This window comes from Papaver somniferum, chromosome 5, assembly GCF_003573695.1.
Source record: "Papaver somniferum cultivar HN1 chromosome 5, ASM357369v1, whole genome shotgun sequence".
Taxonomy (NCBI): Eukaryota; Viridiplantae; Streptophyta; class Magnoliopsida; order Ranunculales; family Papaveraceae; genus Papaver; species Papaver somniferum.
Window position 1 is genome coordinate 34,989,171 of NC_039362.1, and position 9,341 is coordinate 34,998,511.

General features: G+C 36.2%; 1 long non-coding RNA gene across 4 annotated transcripts; it reads left to right on the plus strand.

Moving 5' to 3' along the window:
* The first annotated feature begins 5,903 nt into the window (after positions 1–5,903).
* Positions 5,904–8,785, plus strand: LOC113281368. 4 transcript variants are annotated; one of them, XR_003326093.1, is made up of 5 exons: positions 5,930–6,038; positions 6,179–6,781; positions 6,879–7,401; positions 7,493–7,686; positions 7,834–8,785. It is a non-coding gene; the product is annotated as an uncharacterized LOC113281368 (long non-coding RNA). The 4 variants fall into 4 exon arrangements; XR_003326094.1 differs by having other exon boundaries at positions 6,179–6,267; positions 6,682–7,401; XR_003326095.1 differs by having other exon boundaries at positions 5,904–6,038; positions 6,682–7,401.
* Positions 8,786–9,341: the final 556 nt, after the last annotated feature.

The window sequence follows — 9,341 nt, forward strand, 5'->3', positions numbered from 1 at the left end:
GAACATCCAACAGGGCTGGACATCGGGTTGGGAACAGCAGTGAGCATCCATCTTGGCCGGTCATTCAGATATTCATGGCAACACCCATGAATAATGAATTAAGCATGTGAATATGCTCCCCTTTCCATACTTGTAGAAATTCCATTAAGACATATATAGGGAGAGGTACTTGGTTGAAGGTGTATTTACGGACCATGCACCAAATAAGATAGCTTTGGCAATATACAGCCATCACGACCCTTCACAGGACCTGACTCAGGAAGTGTTCAGTCATTGTAACCGGACATTAGAACTGGAATGTGAGCCAGAATTGAATGTACAACCATCACGACCGTACATTGCAGTTGGCCAGGGTGGTAAGGTGCAGCCATCACGGCCTGGGAGTTGATGAATGATTTTTTCTCCCCCAAATTAAGTTGTAAAAATGTCAAGTTAACATATATAGGGAGGGGTAGTTGGTTGAAGGTACATATGTGGACCATGTACTAAATAATCTTCATACCTTAGTCGGAAGAGTATAAATGATGCCTATGGCATTTGTAGTTACGTAGCCTGGCGAAGAGGGAATTTTATGCTTAGGCATCATTATGCCATATTGCGGACCAAACATGCATCACTTGCATGTATTTTTACGGAACGGCCTATACGGACTAGGCCATTACCACTATTGCTTGGCCACGGCCATGCAAACGAGTTGGTTTAAGATTCTGTCCCTTCGTGGATGAACTACGGTCTGTGCTTGAACCCTTTAGAGTAGGGAAGGGTATGCAGGCAGCCGCAATGAGTTGCAACATTGCCGATCCAGCACGTTGGCCCCTCATATCATCTAAGCTCGGTTGCTCGATGCAAGTGATGATTGCGGCCAAACTTGATGAGGCTTAGTTGCATGCTAATAATGGATGCTCATACTACCTATCAAGCTACACAGAATTGGTAAGATAAGCCAGTGATGCATGCAAGAATGCATAGGCGTTGGCCTTATGGCCTTACACCCTTCGCAGAACAAGGGTAAGTTAGAATGGTATGGAAGCTGACTTAGCTGCACCATGCTCCACGAGCATGCTTGCAGGGGCAAATGGACGTGGATTTTCCTAGCTTTAAGGCTCGGATTGTAGCATCTTAATGGCGCATCGGGGAAGTTATGGCCTACACGCCCAGGCGCGCCATGCGTAATTTTTCCGGTCCGTCACACTACGAATCCTATCCAATTATTCGTACCTTAGTAGAGTTTATTTTATTTTATTTTTGACTTTAAAAGGTTAAGCCTTAGTGCCTTAGTGGAGTTAACTCATCTCAACTCGCTGAGCTGACTCAATACTTCTTCATGACTCAGTGATGATATTGACTAGATTTCAAGATCTTAATTGATTAAAACCAAGACTCGGAATCTAACTTGATGATAAATGATCAACTATTAACCTAATGTGATGGAATCTCAAATGGAGATCTTAAATTAGAGCCATGTTAAATCAAAAGTACTAAACCCAAATATAAATACAACAAACAAATCAAGCATACATGAAATCCAACCCATATAGGAGCTTCAAATCCAACCCATTTTCAACATCGTTAACAAAATTGAACATTCAAATTAATTAGAGCAGACACATGCTTTGAGTAAGAAAATGGGAAAAGAATGTCAAGTAGAAAGAAAGGGAAGACCAACAGTTGAATGGCTACTCAGAGTGGGACGAAGTTTCATTTCCACATATTTTCATGATAAAAAGAATTAACCCACGTGTATGACTTAGAGGGTGATATTCAAATATGTCTTTACTAACCTTAAGTAATACTCATTCAAAAAGATCAAAACCCCAAACTATTCTGTTGCTCAATTTATAGATCAAATCACACGTAATTGGAATGTTAACCTGAAATCTTTTTTCACTATTGATAACTGGCAGAAAATCATAAGGACTAGGATACCCTTAACGGGTAAGGATAGACTAATCTGTCCATATACGAGAAATGGTTCTCTTACTGTCAAGTCAGTGTATATGGCTATTACTAGTAATCCTAATGATGCTTCTATTAATCCTAACCCTCTTTATAAAGTGTTATGGAGATCTCCAGTTTTGCATAAGGTCCATATCATTATATGGAAGTGTTTTGAAGACATACTTCCATCTAAATGTAGGCTCGCATTATGTCGTCGTAACCAGAGTACTTATTGTAGCATGTGTAATGACATCCAGCATGAAACAGTTGAGCATATCATTCTCCATTTTAGGTTTTCTAGGTCTGTTTGGGCATCAGTTACCTATGGAAACTTAGTCTTTCCTGATTATGGTACAAACATTGTTAGAGCACTGCTCGGTCGAACTCGCAAGCGTTGCTATCTCAAGATTGTTTGTCAAGTTTAGGAGTCAAAACTATAAGTCTTGATTTCTAGTCTACTTATAGCTATGTCTCAAATTAGGATAGAATGTGTAGTTGAGCTTTAGACTTCACGGCGTTCATCTATTGAAGACGAAGATCTACTAAGGGGAGATTGGAGGAACTTCATCAATAAAAGGTATGTGGAGACTTGAACTCATCTATCACTTAGAAGTCTATTCTATTCTATTTCCTATTAAGACTAAGTCGTATAGCTATATAAACTTTACATCATACATATTTGATATTTCGAGCTGAGTTTAACTCGCTTATATCTTTCTCGAAATATGTGTTTGAAAGCTTTTTGCTTTAACTGCGTTCATCATTATTCTTGATGAGTTTAGTTGGAAACTAAACAATGAGTCAAAAGATTATCATGTGAAAATCGCCTTGCAACATCTTACATGATGAGACAATCATTTGATGTAGACTCGGAATATTTCGTATTGATCATTCGATCACTTGAAAATTATTTATAAGCTAATAGTTTGTGTGAGACATCTATTGTCGTGTTTTAAGGATATTTCAATGATTGAAATGGGAGTTTAGAACAATTAACCATTATCTGGATATAGCACAGTATGCATACCCGTATGCAAACTGTTGTAAGAATGATTCACGTCCGAGAACCAAGTATGCATACCTGTATGTGAACGGTTTTAACTGTTAAAGTATGGGAACCAAGTTTGCGTACCCGTTTGTGAACCGTCGGAAAAGATCAAAGTCCGGAACTCTAGTTTGCGTACCCGTTTGCAAACTGAGTTGGTTTAAGTTCTAAAATCGGTTAAGTGTGATTTCATGCTCATGAACAAATACATTTATAAATTAAGGAATGCAATCTTTGCAAACCGTGGCTAAAATGTTCATGAACTGATTCTTTTGAATCAATCCGATTTTGCTTCAACTGTGTCTTGTATACTTCTATGAGAATATAAATAATTGAAAAACTCTATGAGTAACACAATTATATTCATTTGATATAGAAGTGTTAAGATGAATGTGGTTAATACAAAATTTTTCATATGGCTAACTTCGGTTAACTGTTATTGAGCCAACTCAATATACACGTTTAGGTACGGTTGCCCAAATCTAAATGAATGTATACTTAATTTGTGTGTAACAAGATAAGATCATCTAACAGTGGAGAGATATTAAGGAAACTTAGCTTGAATCTTAAATCAGGTTTTCATCTAACGTGATTATTGATTGCTTTGTGCCAAAGCTATCAAATCCTGATTTGAAGACTATATAAGGGAGAACTCTAGCAAACTAATCCCCACACCTCCTGTGTGATACTAGTTGCAACTAGAGTCGAAGCTCCTTTAACCTAGGTTTTTCCTAAAACCATTATAGGTTAACGACTTGGCGACTTCATTGGGATTCTGAAGCCATACCCAACTATTTTTTTCTGCAGTTGTGTATTCTGATCTTACTTGTTCTATCGTATTGAGTACTATCTTCTCTAAGATTTTCTCGAGATTTATCTCCGATAGGTAAGATATAAAAGTAATCACAAAGCTCTTCGTCTGATTCTTTGTGATTCCACAATAACTTGTTCTACTACCATATAGTTAAGTTATTGTGAGGTGATTGATATTTCTAGGTTGTTCTTAGGGAATATAAGACTGGAGTATCAATTGGTTCATGTTCACCTTGATTTACCAAAAGACGGAACAAAAACTTCGCAGGTATTTCTGTGGGAGACAGATTTATCTATCAGAATAGACTTTTCTGTGGGAGACAGATTTATCTATCAGAATAGACTTTTATGTGGGAGACATATTTGTTTATCAAGTCTTCGAATTTGGGTCGTAACAACTCTTAGTTGTGGGTGAGATCATATAAGGTAATCAAGTGCGCAGAGTCCTGCTTGGATTCAGAGACGTAAGGAACACGACTGTACCTTAAACAATGTGAGATTGGTTAGGGCTCAACTATATTCCACTCCGAAGTTAACTTGTAGTAGGCTAGAGTCTGTAGCGGCTTAATACAACGTGGTGTTCAAATCTGGACTAGGTCCCGGGATTTTCCTGCATTTCCGGTTTCCTCATTAACAAAACTTCTGGTGTCTGTGTTATTTTTTTCCGCATTATATTTTTATATAATTGAAATATCACAGGTTGTGCGTAGTTCAATTAATTGGTAAATCCGAACTTTGGTTGTTGATTGAAATTGATTGACACTTGAAGATTGGTTTTTGATACCGTTCAAGTTATTTCTCATATCAATCGGGCTCACAGATTTCTATTTGTTCGATTGCAGATTGTATTGAGAAATTGAGATATAACTCTTGGATGTTTTTCCTCTATTGAGTCTGACTGTCTAGTTGATTCTCTTGGAATTATATTAGAGTTAGTTCATACAGATTGCCGAATGAAATATTTGGTGTGGTTGTTAGACCCCCGCTTTTTCAAACAACTTTGTATCTGACTGCATTAGGAAATGGCTATCGGGTAACTATAGCCAAGAACAAATCTGTCGCATTTTTACAACTTCTTGATGCATTTGGAAAGAGAGGTGGTGTAATGTATTTCAAGAAAAATAGGTGAACCACATGAGTGTTGCTTGTAGATTAGCAAATGAAACTATGAGTGTTTTGTCTACTCAAGATACTTGTATCAAATCACAACATCATGATCAGACTGATAACATGTCACATGTTGATGCTTGTTGTATTGGAAGTCATTCATAAGGACTCAATGATAGTACATGTTGATGCCTCATTCGATTCAAGCACTCACACATCTGGTATTGGCATAATATTAACAGATACAAAAGGGAACTACAAGGGTTGCAAAACCATCTCTGGTATAACAAGTGATGCAAAGGAGGCTGAAAGTATAACAGTTTTGGAAGCTGTCAAATGACTCAAGACGTTGAATTTCTCAAGTATTTCTATATAAGGAAATGCAAAAAATGTTATCTCATATTTCAATAAAAGTTCTAACCAAATTAGTTGGTCTAGTTCCTCTATCTTAGATGATTGTTTATTTCTTTTGAACACTTTCTCATTCTACAACTTTATTTATATTAATAGAGAGTTGAATGGCTTAGCAGAAAAAGTAGCCAAATATAGTAGGAAGAATGTTGTAACAGGTGAATGGGAAGTCAGCCTCCTCATTTTATCTTTTAATCTCTATATTTTTATCTTTTCTAGCAAAAAAAGAAAAAAAGTAATTACTCATTTAAAGGATATTTTACTTAGCACCCTGTCCAATGGTTTAATTAAGAAAGTATTAGCCTTTAGAATTTTTTTATTTTTTTCTAAATTCAAAAATGAAAAATTTAATATTAAAAGAAATCTTATCAAACCCTTTAAACCCCTAAGCCATACGTTGCGCGGTGAGAATATCCACTCTTGGGTGAGCGTTCCCGCCCCCATAAAAATTCTCCATTCCACTTGTTCCCCAAATACTATTAATATAACAGTAAATACCGGTTTTTAATGAAAAAAATGCTTCACGAAAATATAACAGTTTTTTCGGAAACGAAAATAAAAAATAAAAAAAATTGTTCTTATAGAAAGAAAAAAAGAAGCTAAACCTAAAACCATCCTTATTTTGTCTTTCTTCCTCTCGATGTCCTCCTTCTATCGAATCCCCGAGATCTTTTGACGAATGAATAAAAGAAATCGGTAGTTGATTTGTGGGAGCATGTTTCTCGTAAGTTTTTTTTTTTTTTTTTTTATGAATCGTAAACTTTCTGTACTAACCCTAGATTCGACTGTTTCGCTTTTGCATCTGTCTGATTTATTTTGTTTTGATTGTTTCATCTTACGAACAATACTAATGGTTTAATGCAGGTAACCTTCGTAATGAATAGATTATATTGGTTGTTTGCTCATGAAGAGATCTCCTGTATTGACTGAGATCATTGTTACATCTCTCCAGGGTGCTTGATTTTTAGATTGGCTTCCTAAAATACTTTCTGATGAGTTCTATTACTTAAGTCCTAAAAGACTTTCGAGAATAGCTTGATTCCATGTTTCAGAGACTTTTTGATCATTCTTAGAGACTTTTTGTGAAATTGATGCTACTCGATTTGTTAAAGAGGGTTCGTTTTTGGTTCCTAAGAAAATTTAACCTGAACGGAGAGAAAATTAAAGGTTTTGTTTTTGGTTCCTAAGCATAGGAACCTAAGAAAATTTGGCGAAACATGTTTTAAATTAAAGGGTCAACAACTTATGTTTTAAACAAGTTTTCAAATGCCAAGAACCATTGTTGATAGAGGTAGTATACTTGAAAAGATCAAATGCCTTAAGAAGAATTTTCAAATGATTCCTTTTCCTGACTTTGGTCATTGCAGGTCCTTATGAAGGGGAGAATTCGTGTGGATCCAGATGCATATTCATACAAGTTTCTTATTGGATTCTTGAACAAAAAAATCACCACAATGTAGATGATTTGTGAGAAAACATACTCCTGTAACACCTGTTCATTTTAGTTAACTATATTGAATATGAAATTTATAGTTGGATTATCTTACCGCGGGTCCGGTAACAGGCGTGGAAGATTACTACCTTTGTACCGCTATCCTCTGTGTTGTTGTTGAATGACGATGTTTCCTCCGTACATATCATATTGAGGTAAATTCGATACTTCCGTCTTTCCATTTGTTATTTCAACCCAAGACCAAAGTGGACTTACGTCATAGTCTGTTGGAAATCGTTAGGCATGAAAGTTCCGTCCAAAATCTTTGCGGCACAGAAAAGTCATAATATGATTAGATTAGGGGTCTTTGATTTTCTGACGAGGAAAATTTTTAAGTTAATTTCATTCAAATATTTTTGATCTTATGTCTATAAAGGATATTACTAATTATCATATGTGGGTTCAATTATGCGAAAGAAGCTCCCAATTATGTTAGGCTTTGATCATTGTATTAAAATTTACGGTTTTACAAGACAACAACAGCAGCTAAAAAGAAAATTTGGCGAAACGTGTTTTAAATTAAAGGGTCAACAACTTTTAAGGCTTTCATGATATTAAGCCGATTCCCACAGAATCGGTGATAAATTAACTCAAGGTAAGATCTTCGTCTCCCAGGGTTTTCGTTAATAAGCAGTAGCATGTTTCTGCAAAAAAAAATTCTAAATATTTTTTTTTCTTCCGACTAGGGTGTTTTCCCACTATGTATTTGCAGCCCAAAATTATTCACGAGAGCGGATGGCACTGTCTTGGTTGCAATGTCAGTTGTACTGCCCTTACGAAAGTATTGGCTTTGTTAGCATATTTACCTGATTCAGGTGGAGCCTGTTTGGAAGGAAGAGTATACCTGTCCAATGGCTACATAGTTTTATATTGATATAAGGTTCCTCTCTTCTTTTATTCAATTCATAAAGACAAAGTGTATATATTGTAGTTTAGAATGTGTTAATATGTCGAAGGTAGTTGACATTGTGGTTTGGAATTGTTTCATCAACTTTCATTAACTTATTTGTGTACTTGATGGATGCAGATTTGACAGCAGTTGGAGTACTGGTGGTAAGTGCGAATAGTTCTGGTGGTAAGTACTGGTCTACGATTACTCTGTACTTGACTTGGTTCCTAACTCAACTTCAGATATGAGGAATGGAAGTTAAACTCACAGTAAAAAGGGTTGGGGCGATGGAGATGTTGGCTTCTACTAAATCGATAATCAAAATTGAACATTTAAGGTCCAAGTAATTTTGCATATACTTTGTACTTAACCCATATCCGTTCGCTCTGCACTTCTGTCCGTATCTCAAATTCTTTCCAATTGTACTTTTTGTAGCACCACCATTTTTATTAGCTTCAACAATTATCAAAATTAACCACATTAACATTTAGTCATTGCCTAGGATCATCCATACGGATGCAAGATACAACTATGGCGTGTCTAACACAAGTGGGAAAGTTTTTTGTTTGATTCAAATAGGTCCACTCCCTTTATTCTTTGAGTTTGTGACCAATTCTTAACCTTTCATTTATAACATGCATGGTGGCGCCAATAGGTACGTTTCTTAGGTAGAACTACTTTAAAAACTACCTAACCCATGAATTGTATATAGCCCGGATTTTGTATCCTTCATGTGTGTTTTTACTGTCATTTTTGTTTTTCATATGATACAGTTTGTACTTGCTTCATATTATGCTTTACTTCACTACTGCATCCTTCGTTATTGGCTTGGCAGAAAGTTTGCTTTGCAATATGGATAGACTATGAAAAGTCTAAGGACATGGTTTGCCTTCCTCACTGCTGCATTTGAATTCCTAGCATCTTGCTAACAGTCGGTGTAGACTACTATCTGCGGTTGAAGGCATAAAGCTATTAGCTACTGCCAACAATTTGGTTCAATTCGAGTGCATATATACCGTTTGGGTTTATTGATGTTCTCAGGTGTTTGAGGATCAAAACGAAATAAATAAAAAAGTGATTTTTTTATCCTTTTCATTTTGTTCCAAATTTTTTGTTGAATGTATACATACTACTATCTGCGTTTAACAATGATTCATCCAAAAGCTAATGAAAATGCTAATTCTTATCGAAGCAAATCCACTGGGTCTACAAGATGCTCAACTAAGAATTAATTAAAGTTTATCCATTCAGAATGATGCACGACATGATTCCGGTTTTGATTGTCTATAAAAGAGAGAGAAAATACATCTTTCTGTAAGAAAAAAAAGATAAATAAACACCTACTCGTTTGCACACGTAGTACCTAAGGAAAAAAGATAAATAAACACCTACTCATTTGTACACGTAGTACCTAAACCGAGCACCAAATCAAAAATATATCGTGGCAAGACAAGGTCGAGCCACACTAAATCAAAAATACATGGCGAGGCAAAGCCATACTATACCAAACAAAAATGCATCATACCAAATCAAAAATGCATCGGGATGAAGCCGAGCCACACCAAATCAGATATGCATTGTGACGGGGCTGGACAATACCTCGCGACACCAAATCAAAAAGGTATCGGGACGGGGCGAGGCGAGGC